Source organism: Mobula birostris, chromosome 10, assembly GCF_030028105.1.
Source record: "Mobula birostris isolate sMobBir1 chromosome 10, sMobBir1.hap1, whole genome shotgun sequence".
Classification (NCBI taxonomy): Eukaryota; Metazoa; Chordata; class Chondrichthyes; order Myliobatiformes; family Myliobatidae; genus Mobula; species Mobula birostris.
In genome coordinates this window covers 10,008,740-10,029,248 of record NC_092379.1, presented here as the reverse complement: position 1 = coordinate 10,029,248, position 20,509 = coordinate 10,008,740, and the positions used below count along the sequence as shown (strand labels likewise).

The window sequence follows — 20,509 nt, the reverse complement described above, 5'->3', positions numbered from 1 at the left end:
CGGGCCAAGGAATGTCTAATCATCTACCCTTGACGTTCACTGGCCTTGCCATTGCTGAGTTCACCAATGTCAATCACCTCGGGGTCACGCTGATTGGAAAGTCTCCAGTTGCAGCCAGGGCGAAAAGCATTATCAGGGATGCATCTCACCCTAACCATGGACTTTTTACTTTCCTCCCATCCGGTGGGCGCTACAGGAGCCTCTGCTCCCGCAACAGCAGGCACAGGAAGAGCTTCTTCCCTGAGGCTGTGACACTGCTGAACCTCTCATCACAGCGCTAAGCAGTATTGCATCCGTATTGTACTGTCTCAGTACTTTTATATTTGTGTGCTGTAGCATTTGCTTTTTATTCACAGTTATTTTGTAAATAACACTATTCTTCGCATTCATGGTCAGATACTAACTGCATTTCATTGGCTTTGTGTCTGTACTCGGCACAATGACAATAAAGTTGAATCTAATCTAATCTAAATATCACGTGCTCCGATTAGGGCCGTGGGACATGCCCAGAACTGTTAAAATATGTCAATGGACAGTGGGGAAAAACAGCCAGATCACAGACAGATGACGGGCAGGGTTGACCAATTATATTACAGACAGGTAGACAGGGAATTCAATGCTGACTCCAGGTTTCTGGACGATAACCAGATAGACGGTGAGGATTTGTTATGTTAGGTGGAGACTCCCTGTAGCAGTGTGATGTCGAGTTCGCCTTGGGGACTATAACTATCTCATCTGAAATGCTCAATCACAAACACGGGAACATCTGCAGATGCTGGACATCCAAGTAACCACACACAAAATGCAGGAGGAACCCAGCAGGTCAGGCAGCAGCTGTGAAAACCAGCAGGCAGTGGACATTTTGAGCAGAGACCCTTCATCAGGACTGTATGAGTTCATGAGTGGGAAAGAAAGAGTGAGCGTTGGTGAGAGATAGGACTCGCTGATGGTGGGAAGGGAGAGTGAGGGGACGGGGAGGGGCAGTGAAGAGCGGGCGGGAGAGTGAGAGGTGAGAGAGGGAGGGTGAGGACAGACAGTGAGGGGTCAGAGAGAGGGAGAGATACTCGGGAGAAGGACTGTGAGAGGGATTGTGGGGGAAGAGAACGAGATTCTGCGCTTGCGGGAAATCTGATCCTGATGAAAGGTCTCGGCCGGAATTGTCGACTGTTTGTTCCTCTCCATGGGTGCTGCCCGACCTGCTGAGTTCCTGCAGCAACTTTTGTCGAGTGGCTGAGCTGGAGCGGGATTCTGACGGAGACTTTGAAAGATGGAGTGAAGGAGAAATTCATCGGGAGAAGAACGGTGAGTGGGACAGTGAGGGAGAGGGACGGTAAGAGGAGAGGGAGACAGTGAAAGGGGCGGAGAAGGGTGACGGTGGGAGGGGAGAGAGAGTGAGGAGAGGTGACTGGGTGAGGCAGAGAGAAGGGTAGTGAGGGGAAGAGAGGGACTGTGTGAGACAGGAAGTGACTGAGTGAGTGATAGTGGAGGAGAACTGGGGGAGGGGAATGAGCGAGAGAAAGGGGGATTGGGGTCATAGGAAAGGTGATACGAGGAGCCCGCAGTAGGAATTGTGGAGAGAGAGAGCTGCAGAGGAAACTGTGTACATAAGGAGAGAGGCTGGGTTTGAGAGGAGATTATTCCCAGATCAGACCAGCACCAGAGAGAGGGGCGACTGACATTGACAGTGGCAGTGAGAGTAGATCGGACACGGGGAAGACAGACGTTACTCCGAGCGCACCGTGTTTTATGCCCCGGACGTGTTGCAGAGAAGCACCAGAAAAATTAGCACCTTCAAGTGAGGTGGGGGCCAAGTTTTCATGGGACTTGAACAGGGGCAGTTAGGGAGAGGAGAGGGGGATTGTGAGGGAGAGACAGTGAGAGGTGAGTGAAAGAGAGCTATACGGGGGGAGAAGGACGCGGGAGAGAGGATTTCGTGCCCACTCTCCCCCTCACTCACTCTTTCTCCTCCTCTCCCTCACTCCCCTCTTTCCCTCTCATTGTCCCCCTCTCTTTTATTCCCAATTTACTCCACACTTTGAACTTTGATTAAGTAACGAAATTTATTTTAAAATTCGTTGTAGTTTTTTTTGGATTCAGCTCAGGGTATTTGCGTTTGCATTGGCAAGCAAAAGAGACACCTCACTGCACAAAGAAAGAGCTTTGTTTTTGTACCCTTTAAGATTCCTTCAGAGCACAGCCTAACTATCAGACCAGTACTTTTCCGTCCTCTGGTGATAGCAGCTGAACCACTTATCAGTTACGACCTTCAGCCCAAAGGTGGAAAGCAGGAAAACAGAGACAACAGGTCTGTAAAGAGGAAGATATTGTGCATTATATAATCTCGGGGTGTGCACTCGCACAAATCTCCAGACCATCAAAGCATTCCAACCTGACACCATTTTGTCTTGGAACTTCCATTTTGTTTCGGCACGTACCAAGGAGGAATCACGGTTAACTCTTTCTTTACATGTGTGTAGGTACATTAATTCCTGCAAATGGTTAAATCTTGTTTCTCCCTCCTCTCTCTCACCACTGCGAGTAACTTTCCATTCTTATCAGTCTTCTGTGCTTTTGACGCGTCTCTTACAACACTGCGGAGGTATGGCTACGGAGGTCAATTCATTGGATAGTTGATAGGCCCTTGAATCGAAAGGGTGTCAAAGGTTACAGGGAGAAGGCAGGAGAATAGGGTTGAGAGGGGAAATGAATCAGTCGCCATTGAATGGTTGACCAGGATCAATGGGCTGACTGCCCAGATTTTGCTCCTATGTTTTATTGTCTTATGGTTATCATATCAAGTGTTTCTCCTTTGCAAGGTGGATGAAATTGACTGATGTGCTTTGGTGAAAACAAAATCAAACCTGGAAGTAAGTTTATTATAGGCATATGTATACTATATGCAGCCTTCTTGAAAGCATCCACAAAGCAAAGAAACATAACATGAAAAACTCCACACAACAAATATCTGATCGTGCCAATACAAAAAAAACCTAAATAATAATAATCAATAATAAGTAATACATATTGAGAATATCAAAAACACAAAATACTCTGCAGATGCTGGGGTCAAAGCAACACTCACAACACGCTGGAGGAACTCAGCAGGTCGGGCAGCATCCGTGGAAACGATCAGCTGACGTTTTGGGCCGGAACCCTTTGTCAGGACTGTAGAGGGAAGGGGCAGAGGACCTATAAAGAAGCTCTGCCCCTTCCCCCTACAGTCCTGACGAAGGGTTCCGGCCCGAAACGTCGACTGATTGCTTCCACGGATGCTGCCCGACCTGCTGAGTTCCTATTCAGAATATCAGTTGAAGAGTCCTTGAAAGCGGGTCCAGAGGTTGTGGAATCGGTTCTGTGTTGAGGGTGAGTTCTGGTTCAGGATCTTGATGATTGAAAGCTCCTTTATCTCCTTGATGGCAACAGCGAGAAGAGAGCATGGTCTAGATGGTGGGGGTACTTGATGTTGAATGCCGCTTTCCTGCCACAGCACTCCTTGTAGATGTGCTCAATACTGGGGAGGGATTTTCCTGTGTGTGACTGGACTGTATCCACTGTTTTTTCTCTTGTAGGCTTTGCCAGTCATTTCCGTTGGCCTTTCCACTCCAGGCCTTGATGCCACCAATCAGAATACTCTCCATTGTGGTTCTGTAGTCGTTTGTCAGATTTTTTGATGACGTGCCGTATCTTCGCTAACTTCTAAGAAAGTAGAGGTGTTGCAGTGCCTTCTTTGTGCTGGACCCAGGACAGATCCTCCGAAATGATAACTTAGAACATAGAACATAGAAATCTACAGCACATTACAGGCCCTTCGGCCCACAATATTGTACCGACCATGTAACCTACTCTAGAAATTGCCTGGAATTTCCCTAGCATGTAGCCCTCTATTTTCCTAAGCTCCATGTACCTATCTACTAGTCTCTTAAAAGACCCTATTGTATCTCCCTCCACCACCGCTGCTGGCAGTACACTCCATGCACCCACCACTCTATGTGAAAGACTTACCTCTGCCATCCCCTTGCCTTAAAACCATGCCCCTCGTGTTAGCCATTTCAGCCCTGGCAAAAACCCTCTGGCTATCCACATGATCAATGCCTCTCATCTTATACACCCCTGTTAGGTCACCTCTCATCCTCCATTGCTCCAAGGAGAAAAGGCCAAGTTTACTTAACCTATTCTGATAAGGTACACCCTCCAATCCAGGCAACATCCTTGTAAATCTCCTCTGTGCTCTCTCTATAGTATCCACAATGCCAACAAATGTAACGTTACTGGCCATCTACACCTTCAGTGTTGGGCACGTGGCCAAGTGGTTAAGGCAATTGTCTAGTTATCTCAAGGTCGCTAGTTCGAGCCTCAGCTGTGGCAGCGTGTTTGTGGCCTTGAGCAAGGCACTTAATCACACACTGCTCTAGTGTCTGTGCGAGGAGTGGCGCCCCACACAGACTCCCAATCTGCGCCTTGTAAGGCATGAAAATGCACGACACAGGCCTCTCATGGTCTGAGTCGACGTTCCCTCCCCTCCCCACCCCCCCAACACCTCTGATCATAATAATGATCTGGTTTCCTCCACCTGGAGTCCATAGTCAGTTCACGAGTTTTGGTGACGTTGTTGTTGTGGCACCACTCAGACGGATTTTCAACCTTCCTCCTGTATGCTGATTTGTCAACACCTTTTATTTGGCCAAAAGCAATGGTGTTGTCAGCAAACTTAAATACGGCATTGGGACTGTACATAGCCTCACAGTTGTAAGTATAAAGTGCGTAGAACAGGGGCCAAGCATAGAGGTGCTCTTTCTGGTGAGAATCTGAAGGCTACAAAACAGAGAAAGAGGCTTGCATGTTCAGGGCAGGGGAGCCATAGGTAGGCAGACACACACACACACACACACACACACACACACACACACACACACACACAACGCATATACAGAACAAAAAGCAACAAGCACAAAATGCTGGAGGAGCTGAGCAGGTCAGGCATCAATGGAAATGAATAAAGAGTTGACATTTTGGGTGGAGACACTTCTTCAGGACTGAGGAGGAAGGGGAAAGATGCCAGAATAAAAAAGCGGTGGAGGTGGTGGGTGGGGGTGGGTGGGTTAAAGAGGCTAGTTGGAAGGTGATAGGTGAAGCCAGGTGGGTGGGAGAAGTCAAAGGCTGGAGAAATGTGGCACAGTGCTCAGAATCACTCCCTCGCTGGTAAAGGGTGCAAATAAATTCCTTTAGGTGACCCTGTGATCTCAGTCTCAGAGCTCATGGCAGAACTTTGCTCAGCCAGGGTGGTGATAATAAACCTGATTCTGATTTTCATGCTGTTTCTACCCCGGGTGTGTCTGCTTGTTTGCACGTGGCAGAAGACTAGAACTTGCACTTGTTTCAAGCCACAGTTATGGTAATGTGTACAGTGTTAATCACTCTGTTCCGGGACAGACATACTCAGACTGGAAAACATACAGAAAGGATGATTTTCGAGTATGCTTCCAGGACCAGAGGACCTGAGTTATATAGAGGTAGGCAAAGGAATAAAATCACAAACAAGAGAAAATCTGCAGATGCTGGAAATCCAAGCAACACACACAAAATACTGGAGGAACTCAGCAGGCCAGGCAGCATCTATGGAAAAGAGTACAGTCGACGTTTCAAACTGAAGCTCTTCGGCAGGACTGGAGAAAAAAGGCCGAGGAGTAGATTTAACAGGTGGGGGGGGGAGGGAGGAGAGAAAAATACCAGGTGATAGGTGAAACCTGCAGGAGGAGGGATGAAGTAAAGAGCTAGGAAGTAAATTGGTGAAAGAGACAGAAGGCCATGGAAGAAAGAATAAGGGGGGGGGGGAGGAGAACCAGAGATGGGCAGACAAGGAGATAAGGTGAGAGAGAGAAAAGGGGATGGGAAATGAAGGTGTTGGGGGGAGGGGGTTGTAGGGGGCATTGAGGCTACCCAAATGGAATATAAGATGTTGTTCCTCCAATATAAGTGTGGCCTCATCACAATAGTGGAGGAGGCCATCGATGGACATGAATGGAATAAAATCCCTGCTTGTTTAATTATGTCTTCTCTTTAACAGGCTGAACAAAACTTTAACTGCGGCCTCACCAGCATCCGGTACAAATGGACCATAAGACCTCTCAACTTTTGTACTCAGAGCCTTGACTTACGAAGATCAGAATCAGAATCAGGTTTATTATCACCGGCATGTGTTGTGAAATTTGTTAACTTAGCAGCAGTAGTTCAATGCAATGCATAATATAGAATAAAAAGTAAACAAGAATAAATAAATAAGTAAATCAATTACAGTATACATATATTGAATAGATTAAAAATCACGCAAAAGCAGAAATAATATATATTAAAAAAGTGAGGTAGTGTTCGTGGGTTCAATGTCCATTCAGAAATCGGATGGTAGAGGGGAAGAAGCTGTTCCTGAATCGCTGAGTGTGTGCCTTCAGGCTTCTGTACCTCCTCCCTGATGGTAACAGTGAGAAAAGGGCATGCCCTGGGTGCTGGAGGTCCTTAATAATGGACGCTACCTTTCTGAGACACTGCTCCCTGAAGATGTCCTGGGTACTTTGTAGGCTAACACCCAACATGGAGCCGAGTAAATTTACAACCCTCTGCAGCTTCTTTCTGTCCTGTGCAGTAGCCCCCACTCCCATACCATGCCAAAAGCTTTCTCCATCACAGACTTCACCAGCACCACATATCTGAATTCAAGGATTTGGAGTTTTGGCAAAAAATATAGATACCTCTGAGTTAATCTCACCTTTAAAAACTTCCAAGGCAACTTTCAAACATTATTAAGCATCCTCCCTATCCAGTACTCATTCTCTTCTTGTCATCAGGAAGGAGGTACAGGAGACTGAAGACCTATACCCAACAATTTATTAACATTTTGTTCCCCTCAGCCGTCAGATATTTGAATTGTCTGTGAACATTCTCCATTATCTATTTCTTTGTACTGTTCATTTCCATTGTAATTTGTAGTAAAACTTTATATCTTTTCACTCCACTCCTGCCTCAAAGCACCAAATCTCAGGACCCTTAGACCATAAGATATAGGAGCAAAATTAGGCCATTTGGCCCATCGAGTCTACTCCAGCATTTCATCATGCCTGATTCATTTTCCTCTCAGACCCAATCTCCTGCCTACTCTCCGTATCCCTTCATGCCCTGACTAATCACGAATCTATCAACTTCTGTCTTAAATATACCCAATGACTTGGCCTCCACAGCTGCCTGTGGCAACAAGTACCATAAATTCACCACTCTCTGGTTAAAGAAATTCCTCCTCATCTCCGTTCTAAAAGGACATCCCTCTATTCTGGGGATGTGCCCTCTGGTCTTGGACTCCTCCAGCATAGGAAACACCCTCTGCACATCCACTCCTATGGGGTCTTTCTACATTCGATAGGTTTCAATGAGGTCACCTCTCATTCTTCTGAATCGCAGTGAGTAGAGGCATGTAAGGAAGTGACATTAATCCAGGTTCCGATGCTGAGCTGAAGTATCAATCTTCTGCCAATTGAATTTTGGTGGGACATGGAGAAAGATCTAATATCAGAATGTTGGTGGATTACAAACATATTTCAGACTGAAGTTGAAAAGATCTGGAACTACTTCACATTAGCTTCAAATGCCACTTCGTGCTGCACAGAAGGAAACAAAGTCCCTGCATCAGCTTTGTTCATTCACCAAATTACCTTTGTTCATTGTGTCTGGTCCTGATTTTCTGCCACCGAGACCATGTGTTTCTTGTATTCTCTCTGGGTACATAGCGTAACAAGTGACCAGCAGCATTCACACCACCTAATTGCCACACGGTGTTAATCTCCGATGACAAAGTCCAGTCATCTACTCTTGAGGTTCAATGGCATTTGCTGACACTGTGTTTACCACCGTGAAACGTCTGGAGGGTTACAATCATCAGTAAGTTTCCAGAAGCAGTCGTGTAAGTGCTGTGTGCTCTTAGTAGGTCGTGGGACATATCCAGAAGGTGAAACTATGCTAACGGAGAGAGACAAACTGAGCCAAATCACAGAGTGATCAAGGGGAAAAATGACCCAGACAGGAAAAACAGGGAATTTAACGTGTCGGGAAATGCCAGCGTTTAGGCCTTGCCCACACCTTCATTATTCTGGGACTAAAATAGGAGGTTTGGAAGTTGGACACGGAGGCTGTTGAAATCCACATCTGTGCGTGGAATTGCTTTTTTACTACTGTATACTGTATAAACAAGTTGAAGTATTTTAATAAAGAATTCTCCAATTTAAATATATTCAAGATCAACATATTTATAATCTCACTTAAAATGCTGATGGACTATATCAGCAAGCCCTTTTTGTGTCTGCTTCAAATATCATCAATATAACAGGTTTAACTCGTAGTTCTGAGGAACAATGATAATTTCTACAATGCATGAGTGTTTCTAGAGCTGGTGAAATATTCTTAGCTCTTTTGACCATGATTCATCGTGGATACCTCTTCCTGATCATGGAAACGTTGTCCCAAAGAATCTCCTCCGTTGTCACACACATCCCCATCAAAATCATTCTCCAGGATGTCATGGGCATTCTGGTGATTATCTGCCAATTTTGACTCTGGATTCACACCAAATAAGTGATTTTTTTTCTTCAATTTCTCTAACATTGACATACATCCTGGACAGCAGAAATTGGAAAACTTTTCGAAGTAATCAGTTATGAGAACATGCTGATGATCAAGAACATTAGCAGGTAGTTTAAAAACCATTTGGATGGATTGAGGTGAAAAGCAGAATACAATTCTTTTGGGTTATTATCTTTTCTAAATCCTCCAAGAGGACCACAATTTTGTCGTAGAGTTTGGAGGTTTGCATGCCTCAATGACCTGGAGAGTTATGTTAGCTGGAGTCAGGGCTTTATGTGTTGATTCTTGGTAGGGTCACCCATGCCAAACAGGTCAAAGGGTAGAGGCCAGGCTAAGAGTGGTCTACCGGTCCTCCAGGTTTGAGGGTTCAGCTCAGGGTTAACAACCCTGGCTGGTCAAAAAAAAAGTTGTTACGGAAATAGCAATAAAGAGTCCATCAATATCTGAGAGTGACGCTATGGACAGACAGAGAAGGACGACTTTCACTGTTGCCCTAAATGCCAGCAGTGTAACAGGCAGTAGCTATTAACTTCTCTAACTCTATTTCTTTATCAATATGCGTTTCTTCACTTTGCATTATTTTGATTTTTTTTTTTTGTCTTTTGTGAATATAATTCTTCTGCCATTCTCTGAATTCCTGTTAGAAATACTCCCGTCACTGTCTGTTGAGAGTGAACATTTGCCCCATTTGTCTGAGAAACACACACAAGATGCTGGAGGAACTCAGAAGGTCAGGCAGCATCTGTGGAAAAGAGTACAGATGAAGCTTCAGGCCTAAACTCTTCGGTAGGACTGGAGAAAAAGGCTGAGAGTAGATTTGAAAGATGGGGGAGGGGAGAGAGAAACACCAGGTGATAGGTGAACCTGGAAGGGGAGGGATGGTGTAAGCAGCTGGGAAATTCATTGGTGAGATGAGGTGAGAAAGGGAAAAGGGGATGGGAAATGGAGAGGGGGGTGGGGGTGGGGGACAATACTGGAAGTTTGAGAAATCAATGTTCATGCCATCAGGTTGGAGGCTACCGAAAGGGAATATAAGGTGTTGTTCCTCTAACCTAAGTGTGGCCTCATCACGACAGTAGAGGAGGCCATTGGTGCACATATCGGAATGGGAATGGGAAGTGGAACTAAAATGAGTGGCCACTGGGAGATCCCACTTGTTCTGGCGAACCGAGCACAAATGCTCGGCGAAGTGATCTCCCAATCTATGTCGGGTCTCACCAACATACGAGGCCACACCGAGAGCACGGAACATGGTAAATGACCCCAACAGACTCACAGGCGAAGTGTCGCCTCACCTGGAAGGACTGTTTAGGGCCCTGGATGGTAATGAGGGAGGAGGTTTAATGACAGGTGGAGCACTTGTTCCGCTTGCAAGGGTAAGTGCCAGGAGGGAGATCAGTGGGGAGGGATGAATGGACAAGGGAGCATAGGGAGCGATCCCTGCGGAAAGCGGAACGTGGTGGGGGAAGAGGAGGAAAAGATGTGCTTGGTGGTGGGATCCAGTTGGAAGTGGCGGAAGTTTTGGAGAATTATGTGTTAGACACAGAGGCTGGTGGGGTGGTAGGTCAGAACAAGAGGGACCCTATCCCTGGTAGGGTGGCGAGAGGATGGGGTAAGAGCAGACTTGCCATGGGGGAGATGCGGTTGAGGGCAGCGTTGTTGGTGGAGGAAGGGAAGACCCTTTCTTTGAAAAAGGAGGACATCTCCTTCGTTCTAGAATGAAAAGCCTCATCCTGAGTGCAGATGTGGTGGAGATGGAGGAATTGAGAGAAGGGGATAGCGTTTTTACAAGTAGTAGGGTGGGATGAGATGTAGTCCAGGTAGCTCCATCGGTTTGTGATAGACAGTGGATGATAAGCCTGATAAGCTGTCTCTGGAGATAGAGAGAGTGAGACTGAGAAAGGGAAGGGAGGTGTTGGAATGGACCAGGTGAATTTGGGGGCTGAGTGGAAGTTGGAGGCAAAGTGGATGAAGTGGACGAGTTCAGCACGGGTGCAGGAAGCAGCACCAATGCAATCGATGATATAGCGTAGGGAAAGTGCAGGATGGTCACCAGTGTAGGCTCGGAACATGGACTGTTCTATGTAGCCGACAAACAGGTAGCCATAGTGGGACCCATGTGAGTGCCCATGGCTACCCCTTTTATTGAAAGAAATGGGAGGAGCCAAAGGAGAAATTATTGAGAGTGAGAACAAGTTCCGCTAGGTGGAGGAGAGTGGTGGTGGAGGGGAACTGGCTGGGTCTGGTATCCAGAAAGAAACGGAGAGCTTTGAGGCCTTCCTGGTGGGGGATGGAGGTATATTGAGAGGCAAAGTTGATGAATTTGATGAGCTCAGCATGAGTGCATGAAGCAGCACCAATGCAGTTGTCAGTGTAGCAGAGGAAGATTTGGGGATCATTACCAGGAAAGGCTTGGAACATGGACTGACGTAATCAACAAAAAGGTAGACATAACTGGGGCTCATGTGGGTGCCCTTGGCTATCTCTTGAGTTTAGAGAAAGTGGGAGGAACTGAAGCAGGAATTGTTGAGGGTGAGGACTAGTTTTGTCAAATGGAGGAGGGGAACATGGTTGGGTCTTTTGTTGAGAAGGAAGCAGAGAGCTTTAAGGTCTTCTCGATGGGGATAAAATTGTGTAGGGGCTGGACATCCACAGTGAAAATGAAGTGGTCAGGACCAGGGAATTGAAAGTTGTTGAGAAGATCTAAAGAATGTGAATTGTCACTGATGCCAGTGAGAAGGGACTGAACCAAGGGGGATAGAATGGAGTCAAGGTATGTTGACCCAGTTCAGTGGGGTAGAAGCAGGCAGAGACAACAGGCCTACTTGGACAGTCAAGTTTGTGGATTTTGGGTAAGAGGTAGAAATTAGCAGTGCGGGATAGGGAACTCTGAGTGTGGTGGTAGTGGATGGGAGCCCTCCAGCACTGATGAGAATTATAATGGTCTCTGAAATGATCACTGACCTCATCAAATCTGGAGAACTCGTCAATGCCATCTGAAACTGAAAGATAATTTAGGTATTTTTATATTCTGCTCCACAGCAATAAATAGTAACAATTGGCTTTACCTGCACTTGCACCTGTACACTAGCCTTTTGCAAACCTGGTAAAAAATCCTTCTGCATCTCTGGACTCTGCAATCTGTCACTATTTAGATAATATATATCATTTATTATGCCTGCCAAAATAGGTATATTCACATCTATCCAATATATACTCTATTTGCCCAAAGGCCAATTCCAGGCCAGGGACTGGAGGTTGTCTGAGAGTGCAAGGACTGGAGGCCTGGGCGTGGCCTGCCCTGGAGTTGGAGGTCTGTCTTGTGTATGAGGGGGTTGGGGGGTGGGTGGGGAAGGGGCTTGCTTTGCTGTTATTGTCTTGTTTTGTTCTGTTCTTGTTCCTGCTGCTTGTGGTGTTGTGTGTTGGGTATTGTGTTGTGCTGGGTATTGGACGCATGCTCTGCTGGTGCGACACTTGCAGGCCGGGTTGCCCCAGCAAACCCTCGGGTGTGCCAGGAGTAAAGATGTGTTTGGTGGTAGGATCCAATGATGTCTGCTGGTTTGATGTGCATGTGCACTCTCCAGCATCCAGGACCCTTCAAATGGAGATATCTCTAAAAGCCGGCATCCCATTAAGGACCCTCATCACCCAGGATGCCATCTTTTCACTGCTACATCAAGGAGAAGGTACAGGAGCTTGAAGATGCAGACTCAACATTTTTAGGAACAATTTCATCCCCTCTGCCATCAGACTTCTCAACAGACATTGAACCCGTGAACACTACCTCAGTGCTTTTTTCCCTCTCTTTTTGCACTACCTTACTTTCCATTTTTCTATTTTCTATTTATGATTTATAATTTAAATTTTTAATATTTACTATTGATTTGTAATCCAGGGAGCGGGAAGCACAGAATCAAATATCGCTGTGATGATTGTACATTCTAGTATCAATTGTTTGGCGACAATAAAGTATAAAGTATTTTTAAAATTGATATTATTTATATATATAAATTAAAATAAGAGGTGTATATATATATATATATATGTAATTTATACTGTAATTTATAATTTTTATTATGTATTGCAATGTACTGCTGTTACAAAACAAAGGAGTATTACATACAGTTCTGGTCACGCCGCTACAGGAAGGACGTTGAGGCTTTGGAGAGGGTGCAGAGGAGGTTCACCAGGATGCTGCCTGGTTTAGAGGGCATGTGTTATCATGAGAGGCTGGGTAAGCTTGGGTTATTTTCTCTGGGGCGTCAGGGGACGGGGGGGAGATCTGATGGAGGTTTACAAGATTATGAGCCGCAGAGACAGAGCGGACAGGGAGTACCTGTTTCCCAGCGTAGAAATGACTAACAACTGAGGGTATGCATTGAAGGTGAGAGGGGGTAAGTTTAAGGGGGATGAGAGGGGTAAGTTTTTGACTCAGAGAGCAGTGGATGTCTGGAATGTGCTGCCTGGTGTGGTGGTAGAGGAAAATCCATTGGAGGCTTTCAAGAGACGTTTGGATATAAGGAAGATGGAAGGATATGGACATGGTGTAGGTAGAAGAGATTAGTGTTTTGGTGTTTTTGATTTGTTTTTTTAGCTGGTTCGGCACAACATTGTGGGCTGAATAGCCTGTTCTTGTGCTGTAAAGCCAGCATTCTATTAATCCTGATTCTGATTCTAATTCTAAATAAATCTCAGTCTGCTCGATCTTCTCACACCCACTTAACCACTCTGTAACTTTCCCTGTGTCATTTTCACAACTTACTTTCCAACCTGTCGTCGTGTCAATCGCATATTTAACAACCATACTTTTGCTTCCCTTGTCCAAATCATTAAGATCAGTTTTAAATAAGTTGCCCTAGCACGAAACCTCTGGTTCCATCATTGTTAAACTTTGCCAACTATGCCTTGTCTCAGTCTTCTGGAAAAGCCAGTCCACTGCCACCATGGGCTTTTATCTCTTGCAGCTAAAACATTTGCAAATTCCTATCGACGTACTGTGAGAGCATTCTAACTGGCCGCATCATTGTGTGTGTGTGTGTGGGGGGGGGGGGTGCGGCTTCTGCACAGGATCGATAGCGAAGTGAGCTGCAGAGAGTTGTAAACTCAGTCAGCTCCATCATGGGCACTAGCCTCCCCAGCATCCAGGACATCTTCAAGGAATGATGCCTCAGAAAGGCTGCGTCCATCATTAAGGACCCCCATCACCCCAGAACATGCCCTCTTCTCACTGCTACCATCAGGGAGGAGGTACAGGAGCCTGAAGGCACACACCCAATAATTCAGGAACAGTTTCTTCCCCTCTGACTTCTGATTTCTGAATGGGCCATGAGTACTATCTCACTACATGAGACAGTTTTTATTTCTGTTTTCGCACTACTTATTTAATTTAACTATTTGATATGCGTATATATACTTGTAATTCAGTTTTTAGTTTAGATTAGATTATGAGGACACTCAATCCTCGTTTATTGTCATTTAGAAATGCATGATACAGGATACTTGGTAGTGTGGAGGAGCAGAGGGATCTGGGGGTACATGTCCACAGATCCCTGAAAGTTGCCTCACAGGTGGATAGGGTAGTTAAGAAAGCTTATGGGGTGTTAGCTTTCATAAGTTGAGGGATAGAGTTTAAGAGTCGCGAGGTAATGATGCAGCTCTATAAAACTCTGGTTAGGCCACACTTGGAGTACTGTGTCCAGTTCTGGTCGCCTCACTATAGGAAGGATGTGGAAGCATTGGAAAGGGTACAGAGGAGATTTACCACGATGCTGCCTGGTTTAGAAAGTATGCATTATGATCAGAGATTAAGGGAGCTAGGGCTTTACTCTTTGGAGAGAAGGAGGATGAGAGGAGACATGATAGAGGTATACAAGATATTAAAAGGAATAGATAGAGTGGACAATCAGCGCCTCTTCCCCAGGGCACCACTGCTGAATACAGGGGGACATGGCTTTAAGGTAAGGGGTGGGAAGTTCAAGGGGGATATTAGAGGAAGTTTTTTCACTCAGAGAGTGGTTGGTGCATGGAATGCACTGCCTGAGTCAGTGGTGGAGGCAGATACACTAGTGAAATTTAAGAGACTGCTGGACAGGTATATGGAGGAATTTAAGGTGGGGGGTTATATGGGAGGCAGGGTTTGAGGGTCGGCACAATATTGTGGGCCAAAGGGCCTGTACTGTTCTATGTTCCATGTACTAACCAGTAGGTCTTTGGTATGTAGGTGGAAATCAGAGCACCCGGACGAAACCCACACAGTCCTGGGGAGATCGTGCAAGCTCCTTACAGGCTGCGATGAGAATTGAACCCATGTCACCGGTACTGTAAAGCGCTGTGCTAACCACTATGCTACCATGCCGTCCCAATTTTAACCCCTTTGCTGTTCTCCCAGTCTCATTGAATTATGTTTTCTCTTACTGACTTTTCTTTTTAAATTAATATTTTATTGATATTTTGAAATTTAATTTATTTATGGAGCACTTTATCACAATTAGTGATAGTCCCACGTGCCCTGCGAGCCTCTGTGGCTTGCCATACAAAGTCGATCTTCTAGGTTTCCGGAGCACCTGTATTCAATAACTGTTATTTTAGCCAGAACTGTTAAGCCCTTGTGTTCTTGGCTTAATCTTGCTAAATTAATTGTGACTGGCATGTATTTCCTGCATTCAGAGTGGTGAGAGTTCTGAGTGCAAGTGGGGATGCAGTGCCTTTTTCAACATTTAGGAGAAATTTGGATAAGTACATTGGTGGGGGGGGGGGCATCAAGGGATATGGTCTGGGTGTTGTTCAATAGGACTAGGCAGATTAATGTTTCAGTAGAGACTAGATGGACCGAAGGGCACGTTTCTGTGTTGTAGTGTTCTATGACTCTGTGACTCTATGACTCCATAAAAGCAAAATCAAACTCAAGTTCATTATAACCATATAACCATATAACAATTACAGCACGGAAACAGGCCATCTTGGCCCTTCTAGTCCGTGCCGAACTCTTACTTTTACCTAGTCCCACCGACCTGCATTCAGCCCATAACCCTCCATTCCTTCCCTGTCCATATATCGATCCAATTTAACTTTAAACGACAACATTGAACCTGCCTCAACCACTTCTGCTGGAAGCTCGTTCCACACAGCTACCACTCTCTGAGTAAAGAAGTTCCTCCTCATGTTACCCCTAAACTTTTGCCCTTTAACTCTCATCTCATGTCCTCTTGTTTGAATCTCCCCCACTCTCAATGGAAAAAAACCTATAAACGTCAACTCAATCTATCCCCCTCATAATTTTAAATACCTCTATCAAGTCCCCTCTCAATCTTCTACACTCCAAAGAATAAAGACCCGTGCAAAAAGGCAATCTTCAAAAGGCGATGATCATTAAGGACCCCCATCATATAGGGCATGCTCTCTCTCTCTTCTCATTGCTACCATCAAGAAGGTACAAGGGCCTGAAGACACACACTCAATGTTTGAGGAACAGTTTCTTCCCCCTGCGCCATCAGGTTTCTGAATGGGCAATAAACCCATGTTTACTACCTCACTATTTGTTTTGCTCACTTTTTGCACTACTTAATTTAATTTTAATATATTGTATACAGTATAGTTTCAAAAAGTATGTATTGTAATGTACTGCTACCATAAAACAACAGATTTCATATCATATGCCAGTGATTTTAAACTTGATTCTGCACAAGGACACGTATGCACAGGTGTAACAGAAAACTTACTGCCAGCAGGGACATGGCATCAAATTGGTAAATTGGTTTATTATTGTCACATGCTCCGAGGTAGAGTGTTAAACTTTGTTTTGCATGCTATCCATAATCATTTCATTACAATGGTACGTTGAGGTATTCAAGGTAAAACAATACTAGAATGTGTTACAGTTACTGCGCAGTGCAGGTTGACAATGTGCTGGGGCCACGATGGGGTCAGTGAGAGATCGAGAGCACAACTTTGTCATATAGGAGGTCTGCTCAGGATTGCAATAACAGAAAGTGTCCTTGAGCCTGTGGTATGTGATATCAGGCTTCTATATCTGCTCAGTGGTAAGAGGGAGAAGTGAGAATGAATCGAATGTGGAGGAGCGTCCTTGATTATGTTGTGTGCTTGACCTAGGCAGCGAGAAGCATAGACAGAGTACATAAAGGAGTTTCTGGTTTCCATAATCTGCAGTTCACACAGTCATTGGCAGCTAAAGTCTCCATCCAAACATCGAGTTCAGTGGAATCGTTATGCTCTGGAGCCTGGACCATAGAAACTAACAGATGACCCTGTCCCACCTGTCAGTCTAATGATGTGGATCATCCAGATTCAACGATCTTATCTCTTTCGGGTCCATATACCTTGATGTCTTTAGCCATCAGTACCATTAGAAAAGAACAGCACCTCATGTCAGCCTGGGTGGTCTATCACCAAATGGAGTGAGTATTGACTTCTCCTTTCCCTCCTGATCTATTTCAAAGTTCAAAAAATTATTATAAAAGTACATGTATGTCACCACATAGAGCCAAGAGATTAATGTTCTTGCAGGTACACTCAATAAATCTATAATGGAATGATAACCATTACAGAATCAATGAAAGTACACACCAAATTGAAGATTCAAGCAGTGTGACACTGCTGAACCTCTCATCACAGCGCTAAGCAGTATTGCACCCATATTGTACTGTCTCAGTACTTTCATATTTGTGTGCTGTAGCACTTACTTTTCATTCGCAGTTATTTTGTAAATAACACTATTCTTTGCATTTCTGGTCAGATGCTTAACTGCATTTCATTGGCTTTGTATCTGTACTCGGCGCAATGACAATAAAGTTGAATCTAATCTAATCTAAAAGACAACAAACTTTGCAAAAAAGAAAGAAATGACAATAATTATAAATAAATAAGCAATAAAAATCAAAAACATGAGATGAAAGATCCTTGAAAGAGAGTCTATAGGTTGTGGGAACACTGCAACCTATGATGGGGCAAGTGAAATTATCTCCTTTGATTCATGAGCCTGGTGGTTGAGGGGTAATAGCTGTTCCTGAACCTGGAACAGTGAGTCCTGAAGCTCCTGTACCTTCTTCCTGATGGCAGCAGCGAGAACCAAACATGTCTTGGGTGGTGGGGGGTCTCTGGTGATGGACGCTGCTTTCCTGCTATTTGCTTGCAAATTTTCTCTCTGCATTTTGTGTGTTCTTTCTTTTTTTGTATGGGTTCTTTTGTGTTTCTTTGCTGCGTGGCTGCTTGTTAGGAGACAAATCTCAAGGTTGTATAATGTCTACATACTTTAATAATAAATGTACTTTGAACTTTGAACTTTGCACTTTGTTCTTGAACCTGGTAGTGTGGGACTTCAGGTTTATTTGCCTCCTACCCAATGATAATAGGAAAAGGATGTCAAGGTCCAGATGGTGGTGAACTTTGGTGATGGCTTTTTCTTTTTTCAGGTCGTGCCTTCAGATATGATCTATGGTGTGGAGGGATGTAAATATCATGTACTTGACTACTGTCTGCAGTGTCTTAGAGAGCTTCTGACAGTTAGAAGCAGTATCTGTAATTAGTTGTTGATAGCTGGGTTGTGGATAGCTGTTACAAGTCAGGAGTGAAAAACTAACCAAAATAAGAACAAAAGAACATAAGAAACAGGAGCAGGAGTCGGCCATCTGGCCCGTCGAGCCTGTTCCACCATTCAATAAGATCATGGCTGATATGCCCATGGACTCATCTCCACCTACCTGCCTTTTCCCTATAACCCTTAATTCCCCTACTATGCAAAATTCTATCCAACCTTATCATAAATATATTTACTGAGGTAGCCTCCACTGCTTCATTGGGCAGAGAATTCCACATATTCACCATTCTTTAGGAAAAGCAGTTCCTCCTCATCTCCGTCCTTGTCACAGTGGGGGAGTGCTGGGAGCAAGGTTGTCCCAAATGCAAGACACATCTTGTGAGGTTAACTTAATTGAGTTTATTGCTCGATACAAGGAGAGCAAAGCAGAAGCAGGAATAGCATACTGGACATGGACTCAGACCTTGGACTGGGATGAGACTAAGGGTCTGAGCTAGTCTTGGAATCACGGACCGCCAGGACTTGACTCGGTACTTCGATGCCGCCAGGGCCAGGACTTGACGTGGTACTTGGATGCCGCCAGGTAGTGGCGAGCTCTAGACTCGGCCTGGGAACAGTAGACAGCAGCTCTTTAGTCCCTTGGCGAGGAAACTTTGCAGGCTCGCTTTGGCGAGGTAACTTGACAGGGTTGCTCCGGTGAGGAAAGGCAGCTTACTGGCACTCACTTCGGGGGGGGGGGGAAGACTAGGCTTGCTCCGGCCAGATGACATTGGCTCACAGTACCTTTAGTGACTTTGCAAACGCTCTCGCGCCGAACGGCTGAAAGCCGGAGACTATAAGCTGCTGGTTCAGCCGAGAGTAAATTGTCTCCAATCACCAAGCCCGAGGGACTCGGGAAAACAGGGAAACAGGGAGTCAATGGTCTGGATCGAAACATAAACTAAGTAAATTTAAAGGGACCCTGATCCGGAGCATGACAGTCATAAATCTACTCCCCCAAGTCTTGAGGCTATGTCCCCTAGTTCTAGTCTCACCTACCAGTGGAAACAACTTCCCTGCCTCTCTCTTATTTATCCCCTTCATAATTTTAAATATTTCTGTGTTTAATGATAGATGAAAAGCAGAAATGGATGGTTCTGATACGGTTTTAAAAGAAGGAGGAAGTTATTTGAAGTCAGACAATTTAATATTAAGACTAGAAGCTATAAAGTGACTAGAGAGAAGATGAGGACTGCTCCTCAAGTGTGAATTGGAACTCACACCCCAGGTTACTTCTCTGTGCATTTCTCAAGGGCTGGAGGTGGAGGTGAACACTGCCCTTGCTGGTACGTTGTAAGTATGATCAGAATCAGGTTTAATATCACTGGCATATGTCATGAAATTTGTTGTCTTTGCACCAGCAGTACAATGAAATACGTGTGTAACACCCTGGGAAAGGTTTCACTGTAAATATAATGGTCTTTCTGTAGAAGTACTGCTAATGTAATGGTTTTTCTGCAGCAGCAGTGTTTGGGTTATGAATAGAGATAACGGGGACTTTGGAATGTGCGCCGTTCAATGAAGGGACTGTTTTTTCTTGTTGTGTGCCTGACACCGAGGTGATCTGGATCTTTTCTTCGGCAGAAGATGGAGAGAAGATGCCAGAAAGGAGTGGACTTGGAGTGGACCCGGGAGTCAACAAAATCGATGGAGGACCAGCGGAAGGGAAACCATGAGCTCCAACGTGCACATCAGACTGTTTCATTAAAATAGGCCCTTTTCTTGTTGCTTTGCTTTACCCTTTAGTCAAATTAAGAATTACGAAGCTAAATCGTTTAATTGCACATAGTGTACTGTCTGCAACTTCGTGATACTGATTTGTAACCAGGGTAACACATCACGCAGCATCCACGGGAGGTTTTGCACCTCAATCTCATACATTTGGTGGGGCCAGTGATTGTCTTCCCGAGACTCACACAGCCGACAGAACCTGACGGTTACACATGTAGCCCCGCTGGCCAGCCTCAGGGTCGCTTGGATCGCTGTCGTCTAGGGAAACAGCCCTCGGCCCCGGCAAACTGGGTAATTAGTTTGTGTGGATGCTGTGTGATATACCCCACCCCGCCCAAATAACAGACAATACACTAGATGTGATTAAATGATTTACAGTTTATAGATATTACTGGAACTATATAATTAATAGAGAATAAAATATAAAAGGAAAATAAAAGGCGCCACACTTATCAAAGTTCAATCTCTTCGTGCACAAACAGTTAGAGCTCAGGACCCTTCTTCTTCACCCTGTGACCCCACGGACCACCTCGACTGGCCGCCTGGGACCAACAACGGTGGTCG

General features: G+C 45.1%; 1 long non-coding RNA gene across 1 annotated transcript; it reads left to right on the top strand.

The window, feature by feature from the left end:
- Window positions 1-1,128: 1,128 nt before the first annotated feature.
- LOC140204436 (uncharacterized) lies at window positions 1,129-20,429 on the top strand. The gene is made up of 3 exons (XR_011887610.1): window positions 1,129-1,302; window positions 6,065-6,176; window positions 19,799-20,429. It is a non-coding gene; the product is annotated as an uncharacterized lncRNA (long non-coding RNA).
- The last annotated feature ends 80 nt before the right edge of the window (window positions 20,430-20,509 follow it).